Below are 22,896 nucleotides of genomic sequence, written 5' to 3'. Positions count from 1 at the left end.
TGCTTTAACTTTAACCACTCACTCTCATACTTGGTACGCTACAGAAAAATGCACAGTGTTTTCCCAGAGCTTCTCTGATGGTGCATTTGCTCAAGTCTGTCATTCAACCTGGAATGCCTTCTCCTGACAAACTTGCTTGTTGAAATGGATTTAGACCTCAAAATTCAGCCAATGCCATCTTCTCTTTGTCTTCTTTCCCCTATCTCTTCACCTAGCGCTCCCACAGGCCTTGATTTGTGACCGTACAAGGAGTTAAAATTCTAACTGGCATCATGGTTGCCTCTCCTTCTAGACAGATCACAAGTTCTGACAAGACAGGAAATGCATTTTGTTAATATTTTAACTACACAGAATTCCTAGTAGAGCCTTTTGCACATAATCAGTGCTGAATAAAAGTATGTTAACTAGAACTGAACAATGAGGAAGAAATACATTAATCACCTTTCATCAGTAGCCACAGAGAATTTCCCTATCCCTGGGTTATACTAAATCACCAAATCCTAAAACTCTGGAAGGTTTTATAGGTGGAAAATCTGAGGACCAGATAGTTCAAATGATCTGCCCATCTTCACATAGTTAATTAAGTGGTTGGAATGAAGGTCTTCAAATCCCAGTCCACTCTTTCTGTTTTACCAGGTTGCCTGTCTGTGAGTAAGCTATGAATTTGCATAAAGTTTTTGACCTTGAAGTAATTTGGTGCTATTATAATGATATTTTCATTACCTACTCCACTACCATTAACCAACGCAGTACTTAGTTTCTATGTTACTTTAAAGATTTAGAATTGGATATCTTTACCGATTTCTTTCTATGGTCACATTTTGAAATAAGGGCACATTTTGTGGAAATTTAGAATCAGTCATTGACCTTCTTATATCTATCAAATATATCTGATAAAAAGGTGAAGTAGGTTACAGGAATAAGCTCATCTCAAAGTCATTGTTATTGTCTTTCATTCTTAGTCTCTTTATGGCATTTGAAAACATAGGCTTTAAAAATAGCACAACTGCTATTATTTCTCATCTGATAACAATGTTATGAAGTAGGCAAAAATATCCTCATTTTCATTTGAAGAAAATAAGTCAGAGATGTTAAGTGATTGCTAAATAACACACGGAACTATGACTTGAACCCAGGTCTGTGGGTTTTGCATAAAGAACACTGTATTTTGCAATAAAGTTCCTTGTTTTTTGCCATTATCATTTTTAAAAATGTAGACTGCCATAATAATACTCGTGTATGTGGGAGTTTACATCTAATTCACTTTGCTGATAATAGTTTTAAGAAGATTTGAAATATCAGAGTGAGACAGAAAAAAGTGGTGACATTTTCCATGAGAAGATATGAATTAAAAGGAGTACTGCATTATGATTTGTATATCTGGGAATGTTAATTTCTGTGACGGTGCTAATTCTATTTATAAGAGGGGAACCAAAAACTTAATTTGAATTTTCATTTAGGGTATTCCTAAGTAATGAGCACATGGAAGAAGAAACAGGGTTATGAGAGATGTATGTGTATACTGTGTTCACCTTTGAAATGTGTGTATCTAGATTTCAGTTGGATTTAGTGAAAGACAATAATGAGAATTATGAGAACAGATTATTCTGTAAACTCCTTTTCTTCTTAAGCATTTATGAAATATACTTGCTAGATTGATGTGCATCTTATTGTAAACCTCTAAAGTAACATAGAAAGTACTGGGCATTCAATTATGGTAGCCATTATAATTATTATTATAATAGTTATTATTATAAAGTAGTATTTCACTTTTATTAGATTTGTTTTCTCCAGACAATAAACTTAAATTTCAGTAAAAAGAACGATAGCTGACAAATAGCGCATATTTAAATATATAATTACATTTTGAAACAAAACATATACATGTTATAAACTCTGTATCTTTTTCTCTCTCTCCATGATTATACTTCCTTAATGAATTCCCATTAGGTGCTCAAAAACAGTAATTTTTACATGCATGGCAGCTATGTTTTTTTCCTTTCAGCTAAACATCTTGACACAGCTTTTCAATTTATTGATATGACTACCAGAGATTGGAAATAACTTTTACACCAATATAATCACTGCATAATGACTTGTAGTTAGCTTAGAAATTCTGGGCAAACTGTTGCCAAATGACTATGGCTGACAGATGTTCACCCCAAAATGACAAAAGTCAAAAAAAAAGTCTAGTAAGTGTCAGCAGCTGGTAGAGATTTAATAGAGTAGCACTTAGCACACATTCTGGCCTTATGCAAAATAAACTAATCAGAATAAAACTTGGAAAAATTTACCAAAAGTGGGCTTTGACTCTTCACTAAAGCTTCCTATTTATGTTGCTGTAATTAGAATTTCCTAGACATGACAAAATGGTAGTATTGGATATAAACAAGATAATATGGTGCTATTTTTTGTATCTAGTTATGTACAAGAGCTAATTATACTAATATTCAAAGTCTGATTAGAGGGAGGAAAAGACATTTTATTATTTAAGTACTGTACTATTTAAAATTAGATTAAATTTTAAAGCATAAATTTCTAAATATTGATATCTAAAAATCCAATCAAAATTCATGACTAAGAAATAACCTTGCTTTCTTTCCCCCCCTTCTTAAAAAAGCCTCACTTTCTCCCTTTTTAACAAAGCAAACAGTATATTGGTATTCTAAAATTGTTTTGTTTGTATAATGGATTCCTAAACTGAGATTCATAATTTGTGTTGGTCTTTCCCTTACTTATGCCCTCTATCTTTTTAAATATCATTTACACAAATTGAGAGAATAAACCAGATTTCACCCTAGCATAATTTATAGATTTAGATAGACTGCAAGAGGCTAGAAAAAGTATGTACTTACGTCTCCTGTATTAAACAAACTGAAGTGTCCGCACAGATGTATTCTAAAAGAAGTTGGGTCTATGAAGCTGCTTAAATGATTTTTACAGTGACATTGAGTCATGAGCCAAACGGTGACTGGATAAAACGCTAATTTTACTCCTGTAAATGGGGACACATGAAAATGAGACTCACAGACTTGGAAGAAAGAATGGAGAGAATGTCATCAGCAGGCACTGAAGTCTTCTCTCTAATATAAATGGTATGATTTTTTTTTAAAAGAGAAGGAAAATTCTTCCTCTACCATTATTACAAATGCAGTTACATGACTTCTCCAGTGTTACTTTATAAAATCATGTGAAATTTGCTAAAAGTCATTGAGTAGTTTCCTATGTGCTTAAGATTTGGTCTACATTAGTGTTTCTGAAACGTTTTGGTCTCAGATATCCATTACATTATCAAAAATTACTGAGACCCCGAATGAGATTTTGTTTATATAGTTATATCTGCCAATATTTACATTATGTGAAATTAAGACTGTAAATTTTAAATATTTATTAATTCACTTAAAATATAAATAAAAAGCCCATTACATTTCAGTAAATAATATATTTTTAGTGAAATGAAATATATATTCCAAAGCCAAAATAAAATAGTGACAAGAATGGCATTGTTTTACATTTTGAAATTCTCTGGCTTAGTTTTGCAAATGTCTGGCTTAACAAAAGGCACCTGGTTTCTCATATCTGCTTCTGCGTTCAGTGTCTCAGTATGTTGTTTCAGTTGAAGTATATGAAGAAAATCTGGCCTCACACAGATTTCTTAGTTGGAAAAGTGAGGAGAATTTTAATAGCTTTTTCAGATAATTATGGATTTTTAAATTTTGCAATGTGGAATCTAAAACCATATCAATATGCTTCCCTTACTGTTTTATTAAAATCTATTGTCTACTTTGCAACTTAAATGGATATTTTGCCCATGTGTATTTTTAAAAATAACAGGTATTGGTCATTTGGAAAAATATTGGTTCACCAGGTTATGCAAAATTTCCAAATAGTAGCTTATTTCATTATACAATATCACATTTGTTAGTAATGCCACCTATCTCAACAGAAAATTCTTTAAGAATTGAGAAACTGACAAGTTCACAGGGGCCGATAATAAGTTTTCCAAAATTGTAATTTTTATTTGAAAGCTCAGATTTTATCACTGGCAACAGATACAATTGGATTTTGCTTCTCTTGAAGTGACAAGCTCACTTTGTTCATTTTCAAGAAAATCTCTGCCAAATATCCAAGTTTGAAAAAAACCCAGTTTGCTTGTCAGTTGTTCTTTCAAGTAAAAATGGTGACTCATGAGAAAAGTGGCTAATTTAGCTCTCAACCCAAGCAGTCACACAAGTACTTACTTGAGACAACCATGCAGTTTGGTACATCTTCACTGACTTACCATTTCATCACACAGAATATTAAAAAGACATCTACTCAAGGGTCAAGATTTGACAATTAGTATATTTTTACTCCTTAATCAAGTACATTCTTAGGTACATCTTGCATTTTAAAAATATTAACTCTGAGTGTGTGGCAGTGAAGAATACCAGGCTTACTAGTAGTTTGCTGCTACTGACCTGATTCATGCTAAGGTGTCAGCAGTTTTCCCCACCATGCTTTTGCACCATTAGTGCAAATGGCAGCCAAGTGAAAAAGGTAAATAGCATCAGTATTAGTATGAAAATTATTTTAAACTTGTGAATCTACTGCAAGTATCTCAGGGAATGACTGAAAGGGTCATTGGGGACATGCAGGAGTTGGGGGACCAAATTTTGAGAACTGTTGATCTACACAGTAACAGGAAGCTATCTGACAAACACTACGGATTAGAGAAGGGAACCCTTTTGTAAAGAACTTAACTAAGCAGGTTTTTGATTCCTAAAATATTCTGGAAATAATCAGCTGTTTCCATGCTAAGTACAATACTATCTATCTTTTTCTTTTTTCTTTTCCTGCATAAGAATATTACTTATTTATCTAATTCAGGCTTACAAACAATCTAATAGCTTATTTCTAAGAACAACCCCCCAATCTCACAAATCAGAGGGCTTCAAATTAAGTCTCATGAGACAGGACAGGGTGCCAGAACTTGATGCTACCTTAGTTCCCCTTTTCCTTGAATTGGGCTATATTCTAGTCACATTTTGGAGTAAGTGACAACAAAGAAGAAATCAAGAACCATACCCTGTTAATAACAACAATTTGAAAATTTCCACAGAAGTCTCCTCTGTTAAGGCATAATTATAAATCCTGCGCCAGATCATGACACTGCATGCTCTAGAATACCATTTGGTATAATGGGACACGTATTGTCCTTTAGAAGAGTTTGGATAGTGTTCTATCAAAAGCACACTTAAAAAAAGTAATCTCAGAATCACAGAATGATGCCAACACATATTAACTCTGTGAAGTCAAACCCTCTTTTGTTCTAAATCCAAGGCATTGACTTTTTAAATCACAAAATATTGTTAGAATAAATTTTGCCTAATATGAGATCAAATAGGCTGTCTTTGATGGTTTTCATTCACAGTAAGTTTTTGACTAACACTACTACAAATAATAACCCATCTACATTTGTTGGGGGGAGTTCGTCACTTCTTCCCTGATTTTCAGTGTATAATAAAAATTCTCAAGTTCAAAAATTTCCAACATTTGATACTAATGGTTATTATTCTCAATCTTCTCTCTATTCATCAATTCATCTCTGATCCCCAGTAATGTGATAATTGTGATCCTTATGCCTTCATTCAAGATTATATATATATATTTTCCTTGTTTTGACATGGGCACATTTTCATATTGTTTTTGTAAATTCATGACCTAGTCAATTGTATTATTACTTAACTTCTTCTCTGAAACTTCCTTTAGCCCAGATTCAAATCCTTTTTTTTTCTTCCCACAGTGCTTAACAAATCAAAACTTTGTAATGAGAAATCTAAGCCTAAAAATGTTATAAAGCCAGAAGCACAGGCTATCTCAAGAAAATATTTTCCCTGTCTAATTAGGCAAGCTAATTCATACAAAACAAAGCTATTCATAAATTCCTTTGTTGATCTCTGGCTGACCCGTTCACCATCCTTAAAAACAGCAATTTCTTCATTGTTTTGTGTTTCTTAAGTCTCACTTGTATTTCATCTTCTTACACTCCATAGAAACTCTTGCCTAATGAATTTATGGAGAATGTCAAGGTCATCCTACATAAATTCCTTCAATTGCTGTTTCTTTATCATCACATCAAAATTGCCATCTTTTTATTTGAGTCCTTTTGCCAACATTAATACCTGACTGGTGCTCTTGACTCTATCTTCTCTCCTATTATTTTTCCTTCAATCCTGCCTTGTGCTTCCGGAGTCTTTCTTTTCCCTGCTTCTCCAATGCCTATAAAATTATTTACATATTCTCTGGTATAAAATATATTTCATCTTTTAGCTCTGTTCTTTTTGTCACTCACCTTTTACTTTCATTAACTCTCAAACTTACAGAAAAAGAGGTAGATGCTAATTTTCCTGCATCCTTTACAATGCTTTATTTTTAATTCCTTTGCAATTTAGCTTACATATCTATCAATTTACCAGAATTGTTTTCTCAGAGAAAAACCATTACAGATTAATCACAAAATTCAACAGGCTTTTCACTGTAATCACCTATATCAAATTGTGTACAACATTTTACGTTGCTATTCCTCTCTTCCGGAAACATCTTTCTCCCTTGGCTCTGATAGTTACTGTACTCTTGATTCCCTCATAATCTTCTTATATTTCTTCTTGCTCTTTCTCTCACTTAACTATTAAATAATATATTTTCTCTCTTTTGTTCTGTTTGGTAATCCCATTTACCCCAATTGTCTTAAATTCCAACTGTGTATAGATGGCTATCAAATCTATAATTTGGGGGCCTGATATTTTGCTGAAGCGTAGCTTGGGAATTTTTACTACCTATTGGATATTCCCCCATGTTTGTCCTTAAAAACTCAAATTCAGTAAGTTCAAATGGAATCTCTTTGCTGCATCTCTACCTCCACCCCCCAAACTATTTATTATCCTTATCATTTTAGTGTATATTACTACTATTTTCTTAGGTATCCATGATATTAATAGAAATCTTAGAATTGTGTTCAATTACTTCCATCTCACTAATTCTTCCCATCTAATCAATTCTCAAACCTCATTGTTTTAATTCTATCCATTCAATGCTTCTTAAGTATTCTTCATTTCCGTTCTTTGTCTGGTCACTCCCTTCATCATCTCTTTCTTGACTATTGCAATTATAGGCTAACTACTTACTTATCTAAACTTATTCTTTTCCAAGTTACCCTTTACACTTTCACCAGAATTAACTTTATTAAACATAAAATACTCAAAAATCTTCAGTGGCTCCTGGGAACCCTCAAAACATAGTTGTAACTTTATTTGCATGGCCCTCAAGAATGTGAACCCAACCTAATTTACTAGCTTTTTTCCCTATACTATCTCTCCCATGTATACTAAGTTAGATCATAGCAAACACTTGCTATATCTCTGGTGTTCTCTTATTGGTCTTCTCATGCTGCTTTTCTCAACCTGGAGTGACCTTCTCTCCCAATGACAACAAAATCCTCCTCATCTTTCAAACCCACTTTACAAGCCACAACACCTCCCAATCTCCAGGTAAAATAAATAACTTTATTATAATATTTATTTAATTTGGCACTATGCAAGAATTAATTATTTTCATGTTGCTCTTCTTCCTATATTATATGTTCCTTGAGATCTGGGTCTTTGATTTTTGAGTCCCCTCAGAATGCTTGGCACAGGATTTTGTATGTTGTTCTTACATCTGGAAAAAGTATATTGTAGATTTATTTTTAATCATCATACTCAAGATCCTTACTGGTAAAGTAAATTTGTCAACGTTATCCCATTGTCAATAGTAAAAGTATTGATAGCTCAGAAAGCATGTTTCTTTATTCTTATTCATTTAATTTTCCTGTCTCATAATACTTATCATCAATATAAAGAGGTGAACTGTAATCATTTCCTCTGATACATTTTTTCTTCTGTGTATTCTTAATTATGACAGAAGATTTTTAAAAAATAACAGCAACAAAAAGCACTCTAGAAATCCAAGTAATCTATCCTATTTTCACTTTACGGAAGGTTACCGCTTGTAAAGTTTTTTATAAAATATATATGACTAAAGTAGCGAATTAATGCATGGAATGATTTGTTCTGTCCTTCTTTTGTTAAGGCTTTTTACATCATTTATTTAATATTTCAAAAGGTTTATAAATCATCTATTAGCTAATCTTTGCAGCATCCCTGCTGACACAGTCAATTAGCTGAAGAAGTACTGCTGGTTGGCAACTGACAAGTAATATTACTTGCACATTACAGATGAAGAAACGAAAGCAGAGAGAGGTTAATCGACTTGACCATGCCTTACACAGTGAATGGTAGTACTGATGTCACAATGGGGACCTGGGGTTATTCACATCAAAACCACAAAAGCATTAAGAGTCCAGAGCTGGTGCTGTTCTTTATTATATTATACTTTCTAAATCCTTTGTTTAATCTCCTTTTCTGGCTCTCTATGAGTCCAAGGAGGAAAGATACTTTTAAAATCTATAACTTCTCATTAAACTAGACTATTTTTTCTACATCCAATAAATATTTAGTTTTTGCAAGGACATTAGAACATCGACACATTTCTTCTCAAAATAACTCATTATTAAATTTTCCATCTTTAAAAGCACAATGAAAGATCAAATCAATCTCAGTAATATTTTCTGGTCTGTTCTGGTCTGGTCTAAGTTGTAATAATGACCATAGTAACAAAACAGCTATTGTTTACTAATTATTTATCAAAAATAACAAAAATATCAAGTATTTGCCAGATATAACACTAAGAAGTTTATGTGAATTGTATAGTTTAAATTCATCAACAAATTTATCGAAGAGGAATGTTCATTATCTCAGTTTTAAAGATGGAATATTAAAGGTTTAGAAATATTGTCATGAAACTGATAGGTGATTTAACCACTTCCAAAACCAGTTGCCATTTTCCAACATTCATTTTGGAACATACTATACTTAATTTTTTGTTGATGGTTTGCCAACCCTATTTTTTTTTTAATATGTAAGCAGTTCACATACTGCAGTGTTGAGACATTACTGTGTAGGGTGATATATTATTGACATCCCTACAGAACCTGGCTTTTTAATACTATCATCTCATATACATCATATTAATTGACACTGCAATTTCTTCCTTGATTTGTATATTTTTTTCTACAAACGCTTTGCATTCCAACATCCACATATCTGATCTACTCAACCATGTGATGGTCTTCATCTTCAGACATCTTGCTGTCTGGGCTGTTCAACCCTGTGACAGTAAAAGCACACTCACTAGGGACTAGGAATTTGAGAAGGACTTAGAAAATGGTTTGACACCTGAAAAACATGGCTCCAGAATAGGAAAAAAAATCTGCAAAGTTGAGATAAAAACTTGTGTCATTAATATTTTCAACTAATATTACTACAACAGCAATGTTACTCAGCTTTCATATAGTTATCTATAAATTATATTGGATATGTGACTTGGGCACATTTTAATGCATTTGATAACATTTAGGGTAAAGCTTCTAAAAGGGCAATTGCCTAGAACTGAGGAAGGTTTAAAAATGGCCCTGCACAGAATGAACTAGAAGTGACTTCAATGGGAGGGTGAGGCAGAGATGCTGGACCCGGAGAGTGACAGAGCAGGCGTACATTGGAGAGAGCTTTCCTACATAGGAGAGCCAAGAATTTGTTGCTTATTGAGTGGGGAGCATGAAGGTAGGGGACCCTATAATGAGAATCCTAGGATTGCTTCTAGATTTCTAACTTGGATAAATGACAGGACGGTACTCTTTGGTGAATACTAAAGGAACAGCAACAGCAGCAAAAGTCTAAGAGTGGAACTTTAACATATCACAATGCCACCTTTAAAGTAAATTTGGCAGTCTTCTCCTTTTTGAATGAGTGAAAATGCATTAATTAAAGACATACACATTCACACACCTGCTAATATCTGCTCTTCTGCAATCATGTGTTTTCTGTAGAGCGTCTAAATATCTATTCCAGTTGAAGTAGTGCTTAAACACTTCAATATGCCTCTTTTCAGCCAAAAAGAAAAACTGTCTATGACTGTTTCAACATATTTTAAATATATGTATAATCACTGCCAACTTATCTGCTCTGCAGATACTAGTTTCCTATACGATATTTAATATCTCCCTTTATTGAAAATGTCACTGCTCAGTATTATGATTAATGTTTTTCATTTTTATTATATGTCTGAATGTTAGAATTATTGATTAATCTCTTTATTAATGGAATGATCTTCAGCACAATGTTAAATACTCTTCTTCTCTACCATTATTATATGTTATTTTAAAGATTTTCCATACAATTACTTTAAATGGGATTTTCAGATTTTTTCAGGCTTCTTGAAGTCAGTAGGATAGGCTCCAGCGAGTAAAAGAAATGCTGAAGAACAACCATATGAATTAAACAAACTTAAGTAGTTAAGAAAGCACTAACCTAGCCATTGAGAAATATATACTAATATTTACATAGTATGTACATATAAATCAATAGTTTCAAAATGAGATAATCCACTGAACAAAATATCTTAAAATGTGAATTAAAAGATGTTGTAGGGCTTCCCTGGTGGCGCAGTGGTTTAGAGTCTGCCTGCCGATGCAGGGGACACGGTTTCGTGCCCTGGTCCGGGAAGATCCCACATGCCACAGAGCGGCTGGGCCCGTGAGCCATGGCCACTGAGCCTGCGCGTCCGGAGCCTGTGCTCTGCAACGGGAGAGGCCACAACAGTGACAGGCCCGTGGACTGCAAAAGAAAATAATAATAAATTTAAAAAAAGTAATAAAACAATAAAAGATGTTGTAAAATCTCTATATGATTAAGATACAAAAAAATTATAAGCTTGGAATATAAATAATAAGTGCATTTTTGTCTGGGAGACAAGTTGTTATCTGGGAAACCTCAAGACATTTTGTAGATTACCGAAATCACGTTCCTATCGATCTTGAGCACTTCTCCTATCAATTCTACAATTAGTATTGGTAATTAGCATTATGACTCTATTTCACTATCAGGAACATTGAAGAAACTACTTAAAGTGCTAAACATTGGTTTTAACAAATAAAACACAATTCATCTGAAGAAGATGTTACAATGAACTGAGGAATTAAAAGATCTCAAAGTAGAGAAATTTCACTGACTGCAGTATAAACAACTTGAGGCTAGAGAGTTTCTGTTTTTCCTGTTTGCCCTCCAAAGTTTGGAACAGTGTTATATGCACGGTGCAGGGTAATAAGCAAATATTTAACAAATGAAAAGTACTGAATTCATTACCTTGTGGTACAAATCAGGATTCTTTTGTACTGTAACTAGAAGATTTTAATTTCAGCATTATGACTTATGAATGTCTTTGTCTGATTCCCAGTTCTGTTTGAGTGATAATTACAGGACTTCATGTTTATCCTATCTTCTAGGATTTCACTTTTGCATATCTGTTAATTCATAATTTTGATATTTTTAGAGCACAACCAAAGACTATAAAAACACATAGAGCAAGCACTTGCCAAAGAACTCTAAATATGAACTCAGATATGAAATTAGAGCCATGCTTGGTTATACTTCTAAGTGCTTCATCTAAAGAGAGACCTGCAACACTGCTGCATGAATTAATCACCTAGGGTGACTTTTAAACCTACCAACAGCTGGCCCCTCTATCATATCTGATTTTATTCAATAGTCTAAATGATAATAATTTTTTGATCAAGAACTTTATTTTACTGGTTGTAAAGGTGCGCACATGCAGGCGCACACAATCACCAGTGCTTGTAAAAATTGTGGGACAGAATTAATCATAATTATTGAGTTTAAATGTCATTTATCAACTTATTAAAGTGCAAGCATGCAGGGAAAATAAGCTAAAGACAAGTCTTTCGTTTTTCAATTTATTTTTAAAAAGTCTTGTAGAAATCTTTATGAAATTAACACAAAATGGTGGTACCAAAAATCTTTTTGCTTTGTTTATTCCCTAGTCTGTGGCAATGTAAACAGTGGAAGTTTACCCAGAATTAAAGTTAAGGAAAGCTATACTGTATTAAGTTTAGCCAAACATTGTCTAACTTGCAATCATATTTTTTTCAAATAAATAAAATTTCTACTCTCTTCTCTCTCTCCTCATCTCCCTTAAGGTATGTCAACTCTAACCCCACCCCCCCCATACACACACCTTGTCGCCTCTGACATTATCTCCTCTACTAGACACGCTTTTGTACTTATTGCTACACAACAGTTCAACAATAAAATGTGATAAATGCAGGCAAAGGTGTTTCAAGAAAGAAGGTAAATGTCCTTACACATTTTCAACGTAGAAACAGAATTTTTCAAAAATGAGTTACAAAACAGCAAAATTAAAAAAAAATTAGTTATAGGTAAAGTTTGCAGATAATGTTGTCATTCCTCTTAAAAGAAGAGGGATAAGGCACAGAAGAAATGTAGTGTTGAGGACAATGAAAATAAGCAGTTACTGCAATCTATTTATGCTGCATTCAATGGAGTTAGAAGACAGAGGCTTGAGTGCTGTCGTTATTACTTGTTTGCCGTTTGATGGTGGGTAAAATAATTAATTTCATTGGGTTTCTCTTTCTATGCCTCTAAAATGTGGATTCCCAGGCTAAGAAAATATTTCAAATCTTTTCTAGGTCTAAAAGTCACAGACCTTAGTGTCTGTGTACCATTTACAAAGGCCACATTTTCACAAAAGATAGCATTCTTGTAAAACACCTTTATAGAAAGAAAAAGCTATATTTAGAAAGTCCACTCAGTGTCCAGGGTTTTCTGAAGTCGTACTGCTGTTCATAACCAGGTGTAGGCCAGTAGGACAACACATTTGCTTTAATAACTGTCCAGATTTCTTGGAGTTAAAGATAAGTTTTTCATTATTCTGTTGACCTAAGAAATTATTGAAAATAAGAATTGTTCTAATTTACTTATTGAATTGCCCAGTTCTTACCTGGCCTGACATGAAAGGTGATTTAAAAGATGGCATTTAAGTTTGCACATATAGCCTTCATCCTGCTGTTTCATCACAGACCTCTTACAGGATAAACACGTGCAACCATTTTGAGTTTCCGAATGGGAGTGCTCCTTAGAGTATTTTCCCCTTATAAATTTCTTGCCAACTTACTCCACTTTGAATGCAGGTAGAAATTTATAAATTTCTCCAAGAACTTATTTTTATTTTTATGAATCTTACTGATTTTCTTTTAATACCGAGGACTTTATCAAATTCATAGACATTTGATAGAATAAAAAGCAAAAGCATAATTAGGAAAAATCCAAAACCCTCAGATAGAAAATAAGATGCTATGTTGTTAGTAACAGAAATCAGCACAAATGGACTGAAAAACTGACCACCATTGTAAACTGAGCTTTTAACTAGGGGAGTTGCCAGGAAAAGGAGGATTACCTGACTCAGGGGTCTTCTCCTCTTTCTTTGCCTTCTTTCAACAATCTCGAAAATTAAAGAAAGGTTGAAGTGACAATAAAAATAATTTATTTCCCAAACCATTTGAGAGTAGTTGCCAACACAATGCAATGTCTCCCCCAAATCCTCTAGTATTTCCTACAAACATATATCCAAATATAATCATGAAAATCAGGAAATTAACACTGACACATTACTACAGTGTTACTAAGCCTCAGACCCCTTTCAAATTTTGTCAATTATCCCAATCACGTCCTTCATAATAAAAGGATCAGCCCAGCGTCACATGTTGCATTCAGTTGTCCTGTCTCTTTAGTTTTTTAATCTGGAAAATTTTCTCAGGCTTCTCTTGAATTTCATGAACGAGAAAATTTTAAAGAATATGGATCAGTTACTTTGTAGGATTTAGCTGTTTGTATTTGTCTCATGATTATTCAGGATATGTGTAGTTGGCAGGAATAACACAGTGGTGAAGCTCTGTCCTCTCACTGCTTCCTATCAAACAATTTTGGCAAACTTTTAACTTGTAACCTTACTGGAATATTATTTCACTCATTTGATTAAGGTGTATCACCCGGTCTCCTCCACTGTAAAGTTATTTTTTTCTCCTTCATTATTAATCATTTTTGTGGTAAGGCACTTTGTAATTATGTAAATATCCTGTTCCTCATCAAACATAATTTATTCAGTTTAATTATTTAAATCAGTATGAACTCATAGACTCCTATTTTATTCAATTGACTATGTTTCTACCATTATTTATTTTGAGGCTTAGATTGTTCTAGATTTGTCCAGTGGAAACCCCTTCAGTTTGGCTTCTATATCCTTTGATATTTCCCAATTATTCTTTGATATCTCCCTTCTTTTTTTTTTAACAGCTTTATTGGAGTATAATTGCTTTACAATGGTGTGTTAGTTTCTGCTTTATAACAAAGTGAATCAGCTATACATATACATACATTCCCATATCTCCTCCCTCTTGCGTCTCCCTCCTTCCCACCCTCCCTACCCCACCCCTCTAGGTGGTCACAAAGCACTGAGCTGATCTCCCTGTGTTATGCGGCTGCTTCCCACTAGCTATCGGTTTTATATCTGGTAGTGTATATATGTCCATGACACTCTCTCACACCGTCCCAGCTTACCCTTCCCCCTCCCCGTGTCCTCAAGTCCATTCTCTACATCTGCATCTTTATTCCTGTCTTGCCCCTAGGTTCTTCAAAACTATTTTTTTTCTTTAGATTCCATATATATGTGTTAGCATATGGTATTTGTTTTTCTCTTTCTGACTTACTTCACTCTGTATGACAGACTCTAGGTCCATCTACCTCACTACAAATAACTCAATTTCATTTCTTTTTATGGCTGATCCCTTACTTCTTGAAACAATAATATGTTCTAGGGTCATCTTATATTTTCCCTGTAGCAGCTCTAGAATCAGCCATTTCTCCAAAGAGCTTTAGTTCCTTCAGTTGGAGAGCTGTATTTAGAAACCAAGATCCAGACACTAGGTGTATTCATTGCTCTTGGGAAGTAGTGGTCCCAGGTACTCTCAATAGGCAGAGCTAGGGGATTTATGTACATATATATATACACACATATGAAAACACATATTCATAACCATTTACACATATTCATAAACACATATTCAGAAACATATGCATACATATTGTCTATGTTTGTTTCTGTAATGTCTCTATATTGAAAATCATGTGTTCACATTAACATCCTCCATTCCCTTTCAACACCCTTTCATTCTAGTTTTTGCCCTTTTCATATTTTAACTCCCTCCACAGATATTAAAATAACACTGATTACCATATCCTTAATCTCCTTACTTATCTGATCAATCTTCCTGTATTTAAGTAAATTCTTGTAGCTGCCACTTTCCCATCCCACACATTTTCTCCACCTGGCACGGGTTATGACTATCTGTACAGAGTGGTTGCCAAGGCCACTTCCTCATGTGGATGCCCTTTCACACGAATCAGACTTCAGCAGTCAACTCCAGGCTCCCTTATGCAGACATCCTCTCCCCTTTCTCAGACTCTGAGACCCAATGCCAAATCATGTGGTTCCTTGAATGCCCACCTCCCCCATGCTGACAAAGGGTTATTTTACCTCACTTAATGGACCAATTTGTTCAAGAAGGGAAGGGATCACAACACTGTAAAGCAATTATACTCCAATAAAGATTTAAAACAAAAAAAAAGTGAAGGGACAAGGAAGGGGATGAAGAAAGGGAGGTGGACAGGGATGAACAGGTATCTTTTCTTTCTAAACAATATTTGAAGAGGTCCTTCATTTAGAAGTTACCAAGACATTATGAAGTATCAGCTGAAGAACTGAAACAACGACATATATTTACACATCTGTATCCCTACATCTATGACACACAATGTACACCTAATTTTACAGCAACCAAAATATAATTTAACACAACTTATGATGCTCAGCCATACACTTTAATACTCAGCAACTTAGAAAAATATGCAGTGCCATGGCTGTTAACTATCAGTGCATTTATATGAATGCATTTGTAAAACTCCCAGCCAGGAGTGCTTGGGATAGCGTCTCTACTGGTCCTTACTGGATCCTCTTCTTCTTTTGTCACTCTTTTCAGTCATTTGTCGATTCTCGATTGTATCTCATTGGTGACTTGCATGACCATTGGTAATCATATCTGGGCAAATACCCCAGCTTGGTGTCTCTCAAAGGGCTGACTGAAAACCATTTGCAACAGAATCAACTGAGGTACTTGATAAAATTCAGGTCCACGGGCCCTGTTCTGATTTCCTGCTCAGAAGCTCTTTAGAGAGTAATGAGTATTTGGAAAATACCTTAGCTAATTCTCACACATTAACACTGAAACCATGGTGTAGTTTGCACGTCTACAATTCCTCAAAGTTCACGGTTTAAAACACATAGGTCTCACCAACTGCAGTTCTTTCATTTTAGCTTCATCAATTCACATTTGTTATTTAACCAACTTGGAAATTGCTAGATGTGTGAACAGCCGCCAAAGTAAAATGTATCTATCTTTTGCAAAAATGTCTTCTATCAAATGTCTCTACAGAATGAAATGTAAATACCTTCTAAGATCTTGCTTGGAGGAATCTTACAGATTTTTTAAATCTTCCAGGTTTTAGGGAATAGCAAGTGCAAAGGCCCTGATGTTGGGAAAGCCACTGCAGAAAGAAAATCTGGATGTGTGTGTGAGAGAATGGTAGTAGTAAATGAGTTTGGAGAGTAGGGCAGAAGAAATATTGAATAAAGCATGTAGGACAGGTAAAAAGTTTAATTTTTATTCTAAAGTGATGGGAACGGGTTTTGCGAAATAATGTGATATGATTTATGGGTTTTTTTTTTTAGATTATTCTGGCTATTGTATTGGTTATAGACTATAAGGATTGGGGCAAGAGGGGAAGAAGCAAGGAGGTTGTGGAAGAGGCTGCCTATTGCATTAGATGAGGCAAGCAATGATGGCTTGGAGTAAGTAAAGATGGCAAGAGTAAGGTGAGAGGTAGGTGGATTCAGAATGTATTTTCAAGTTAGAGCTGGCAAGAATTTCTGATGGACTGGACATAGGAATTGTGGGAAAGTGAGAGTTTAAGGATGAATCTAACATTTTTGGCCTGAGCAACTGGATGAGTTATGGAGCCAGGAAAAACTGGAGTGCAATGGATGGATCAAAGCAAAATACTTAGTTTTATTTGCTAAGTTTGAAATGTCTATTATGCATAGATTGGAGATATTTAGTGGGAAATTGGAATTAGGAGTCTGGAGGTTAGGTGAGTGGTTAGGGCTAGAAGTATGAATTGGGGAGTCATAAGTCATCTTCCCATTAAAGTAGTGGGACTAGATTAAAACTCATGAGTAGTTAAGGTAGATGGAGAGTGAAGGGGGCCAGGAATGAGTCTTAGGGCATTCTAACAGACGTTGAGGGATGGGAGGCATCACCAAGGTAGACTGCCAAGGGATGGTGAGTGAGGAGGGGAGAAATCTAGGAGAGGATGGTGTCCTGGTAGCCAGTGAAACAAAATATTCATTCTGGAAATTATGAAGTTCATTTTCCAAAGTTTCTTGAATTGATGAGAATTTGAAACTTGGTATTTTAAAAAGAGCTTTAGCAAACAGAAAAGAGAATAATTTTCTATCATGAGTGATTGATTGCAGTAGCATGGGGAATGGAAAAGTTGTGAAAAGGGAATCAAGAATTTATGTAAAAGACAATTTTAAACAAAAGTATTCATTTAAAAAACAAGTACAAAATATTTAGACATTATATTTTGTCTTTGTGTCAACAGCAGCTACAGCATGCTGTAAGTGAAAGATGAAGGATTACAGTTTAATATCAAATCAGGGAAGAAGGTGAAATACTTGAATTGTTTGTAGATTTTTAATAGATTTCAAACCTTTATTGGTTTTGAATAATGTCATATTTCAAACACAATTTTCTAAATAATCATAACAATTTTAGAATCAGAATAAACCTTATATAACATTATATAAACCTTATTTAAATGCACATATGGTTCATTTTTATGGGTAAAACTAGGACTCTGGTCTTCTGATTACCAGTACTATTTCTTATTGCAACACACTGTTTAAATGTATAGATGATTGAAAAAAAGAGCATACCAGTGATCTCTTAAATGTTTTACAAAATATTAAGTAATTAAAATTAGGGGAAATAAAGCTCATGAGGATTAAATTACAGGAAGAGTTTATAAGAGGGCAAAGAAGTAGGAGATGTATTTCCACACGGATAAATAGGAGATTTTAGGAGAAAGTGACCAAAATTGCATTTATAAGGTCATGATACTAGCTAAATGAAATAAAGACAACCATCATGTGAATAACATATAATTTTGAAGGTGAATTTTGAATATGGAGACTGATACAGATTAACATCTGATTATAATAAAAATCAGATAGGCAGGGTAACAAGGTCTTCTTCATCCAATCACAGCTTATCAGGAATAAGGGAACCTCTTGATACTTTGGTATGTGCCATTTTAGAACAATGAACTTGCTACAAAGTGAACACTTGACGCAAGAAATAGTTTAGAAACATAAATATGATTCAAGAAATTCATGCATAGTGAAAGCTATGTTGGATTATTTCAAAAAGTTAGGGATGACTAGGTTAAGTAACTTCTCTTTTTAATAACAGAATAACTGTCACATGAAAGATCTCACTATGCCATTGACAAAGATAAAATCCCGGGACGCCATGGCTTCACAGTCTAATAGTCTAGAGCTACAATGTCCGGGATAGTGTCCATTAGTCACAAGCGGCTATTAAATACTTGAAATGTGGGCAAGTTTGAGTTAGCAACTGAAATTTGAATTTTACTGAATTTTATTGAACTTACATTTAAAAATTTATGGGCTTCCCTGGTGGCGCACTGGTTGAGTGCCCACCTGCCGATGCAGGGGACACGGGTTCGTGCCCTGGTCCAGGAGGATCCCGCATGCCGCGGAGCGGCTGGGACCGTGAGCCGTGGCCGCTGAGCCTGCGCGTCTGGAGCCTGTGCTCCACAACGGGAGAGGCCACAACAGTGAGAGGCCCGCGTACCGAAAAAAAAAAAAAAAAAAAAATTAAAAAACACATGTGACTAATGGCTATAGTTTTTGACAGCACTAAGAACATTTCCATTATCATGGAAAGTTCTACTGACCAGAGCTGACCCATAACATTTTTATTTAATTTTACATTTATTCCTCTTTGCTAAGAAAATCCTCTTACTAAAAAACAATATTAGCAAGATGGCTAGATATAAGCTCAAGATGCAAAAATCTATTGGATTTCTATAATCCAGGAACAAAGAGAGAGCTTAAAAATTATTTAAAATGGAAAAAAAAACTACCTAGGAATAAATCTAAATAAAAATGTGCAAGACATTTATAGAGAAAATAAAACCTTATTGAAAGATATTAAAGAAGTCTTATATAAATGGAGAGATACATCTTGTTTATGGATAGAAAAGACTCATCATAATGATGTAAATTTTCCCCAACTTAATTTATATAGTCAATACAATTACAATAAAAATACTTAATAGAGGTTTTACAGGATTGCCAATTCTGCAATTTATGTGAGTGGTCAAGAACAGCTCAGACACACCTAAAAAATCCATTCATTCCAAAATGGTGCTGGAAAACTTAATTATTCATAAGAAAACAAAGAAATTGGGTAATACAGACAAGTCGATTGTAAGTGCATTAATGGCTTGAATATAAAACAAAGATACACTAGAACTTTCAGTAGAAAATATACTATATCTGGGTAGCATTAAACTAGGGAAGGACATTTTAAGTAGAACAAAAAGACACTGAGCTAAAAGATAAATTTGATTTCATTAAAATTGAGAGCTGCTATTTATCACAAGACAACATTAAAAAAGTGAGAAGGCATGAAATAACTTATTTGTGTCATATATAGCTGACCAAGGATTATTTGCTTGTATTTAAAGAGCAATAGAAATAAGTAAGAAAAAGATAACCAGTAGAAAAATGGACAAAAGATATTCTCTGGACTTTCACAGAATAGGAAACATAGGCAACTATTAAACAAATGAAAGGATTCTCAACCTATCGGTAATTAGGGAAATACAAATTAAAATTGTTATGGACTGAATTGTGTTCCCTAAAATTCGTATGTTGATGCCCCATCTCCCAATGTGGCTGTTTGGAGACAGGGACTTTGAAAACATAAATATGGTTAAATGAGGTCATAATGGTGGGGCCCTAACTGATATGACTGGTGTCCTTGTAAGAAGAGGAGGAGATACGAGGGATGTATACACACAGAGAAAAGGCCATGTGAGGACATAGCAAGAAAGCAGTGGTCATCTGCAAGTCAAGGAAAGAGGCCTCAGGAGGACCCCAAACTGCCAACATCTTGATCCTGGACTTCCAGCCTCCACAACTATGAGAAGATAAATCTCTTGTTTTTTAAGCCACTGAATCTGACGTATTTTGCTAGGACAACCTGAGCAGACTAATAACAAGGAACAAAAGACTAGACTGGCCATTCTAACTGGTGAAGCTATAGAGCAAAAGGACTGAAAATTGATTCCATAACTTTGGAAAACATTTTGACATTATTTTTTAAAGTTGACTATTTGAATTCCCTACAACTCAGCAATTCTACTCTTAGTATGTCTACTCTTTTACTTATGTTAAATCTTGCACATGTGTACCAGGAAACATTAAAATAATGTTCATGGAAGTACTGTCCGTAATAGGCCCAAAACAACCCAAATATCATTAATAGAATAATAAACACATTTTCCTGTATTTATACAATAAAATATTATACAGTAGTACAAATGAATGAACACTAGTTAAAGCAAAGTGGATGAATCTTAGAAGCATAATGTTGAGTAAAAAAAGCAAGCACAGAAGACTAAAGTATGATATCAATTTTATAAATCTCAATAATAAGCAAAATCAGATAAAAATTATGTGGATGTTGAACATAAAGCCAAGATCAGAGTGATTTCTTTGGTGAAAGCAGGAAGGTGGGATCAGGGTAGAGAACAGAGAAGACTCAGCAGTTTTGATTCTAGTTCTTAGTTTTGGTGGTGTGTTTGCAGGAGTTTTTATTATTTCTCATAACTTACATACAATTAAATATATTCTTTTTTATATTATCTAATAATATTTTAAAAATCAAAATCATTATATGCCAAAGATAACCCCTAGACATTAATTATAGAGAGTCCACTTTGAAACAACATACATAGTTACTCATAAATCTTCTGTAGTTGAAAGCTTTTAGCTATGAAATTCTTCCCCTTTCATATGAGGACTTTATGTTCCATAATGAAGGAAAATTGTTCCTACTTTGGGACAATTTGCCTTCTTTATTTAAGTGATACTAGTCCTTTGGCTGCCTAGAAATTTTAAAAACAACTGATAACTACATCTACTGCCTGCAGGAGAATAAAGGAAAAGGAGCATAGGAGGCAATCTCATACATTATTGATAAACACATACAAAGACAATATCGGTACAAAGCTATTTCTCCATATAGCAACTTTGAATTTTAATAATAAATACATATATATATATATCAAACATTAATAAAAGAATAAAATTATCCAATATGAGTACATTTGCTCTTGTTTTGCAATTAGTTCCAGGATTCTATTTTAGATTATTACTTCATATCTGCCAGAGTTGGGTGTGTGTTTGTGTGTTTGGTTTTGTGGAAGCTGCATTGTGCTAAATTTTACATTTCTTTCTTGAATTAAATGGCTTTTGTTATCCCTTGGGAATACTGAAGACAGCAATAGCAGATTACTACCTACCAGTGGAAAAGTATAAATAGCAATTTTAGCCACTAGTGATTCTGAAATTGCCCTTAACTTTGTCCTTATAAAAATGCTCCAAGAATTACGTTTTGCAAATCCACAGATTTACTATCCATATTCAAGTCATTTATGTGGACAAAGAATGTAGCCAGCCTTATCAGTAACAAAGGATATTATAGCCATCAAGACATCAGCCACTGAAGCCACACCCAAAGCCGCACCCTGAGGGGATTCAGGATGGAGAAAACAGGATACTGGCCCTAGATAATTAAAGTGCAAATCAAGGGAATGATTTCCATGAGACCAGATTCTTGCATCTCACCATATATAGAAAAGTGCTAAATTTATTAACTTAAGATGTCTAGTTTCTTTAATTAACAGTAATCTTTTGATGTTCCAACTACCTGTGTTTTTTTTGCAAGAACCCCTAAATACCCTGTGCCCTCCCTTACCTCTTCAGAACAGTCCCTCAGAGCTATCTGAGAGGCTGTCTCCTGACTTAAGTCCTCAGTATGTCCTCCACATAAAACATAATTCCCAACTTCTAGGTTGTGCATTGTTTTTCAGCCAACATTTAATTGTATGGCTCATGTAGGTACTATGCCTAAATGTAATGGGATGAGCTGTAAATTATTAAAACTAGATAAATTCTGTCAGCTCTACCACTAGCTGAGATCCAGGCTTTCACCTCTGGATACTTCTGTCATAGACCTTGGCAGATATGGGGTCTGTGTTGGTCTTAAAATTATTCTTAGAATTGTGGGGACTCATTCATTCTTTCAACAAATTTTTTTGCTTATATTCTATGTGTCAGTTACAGTGCTGGGTCTTGAAATACAGAAGTCAACACACGAAAATACAAGGATAAAACACATTTTCTACCATATTAACTTTTTTCATTCATTAATTCATCCCTAAGTCATTCAACACGCATCTTCTTATTGAATACTGACGAGGGGTCAAATGCTATGCTAACCACTCAGTATATAACTGCAAATGAGATGGATGGGCCCTGATTTTGATGTCACTACTATCTTTTGTCCTGCCATATAATGGGACAGCTTCATTATTCCCTTTACCCTAAGTTTTTATCACAAATTGCTAATGAAAATAAAGCTGTTAGTGGAGTTTCAACATGCATAGGTAAATG

General features: G+C 34.3%; 1 long non-coding RNA gene across 1 annotated transcript in view; it reads right to left on the bottom strand.

The window, feature by feature from the left end:
- The window catches only part of LOC149747011 (uncharacterized), a 99,366-nt gene that overhangs the window by 11,205 nt on the left and 65,265 nt on the right, over window positions 1–22,896 (bottom strand). The gene's annotated exons all lie outside the window — the stretch shown is intronic.

Source organism: Delphinapterus leucas, chromosome 17, assembly GCF_059928025.1.
Source record: "Delphinapterus leucas isolate spDelLeu-1000000601 "Yukka" chromosome 17, BTC_Dleu_Yukka2, whole genome shotgun sequence".
Lineage (NCBI taxonomy): Eukaryota > Metazoa > Chordata > Mammalia > Artiodactyla > Monodontidae > Delphinapterus > Delphinapterus leucas.
Note: the sequence above shows the minus strand (reverse complement) of the source record. Positions and strands in the feature narration are given on the sequence as shown.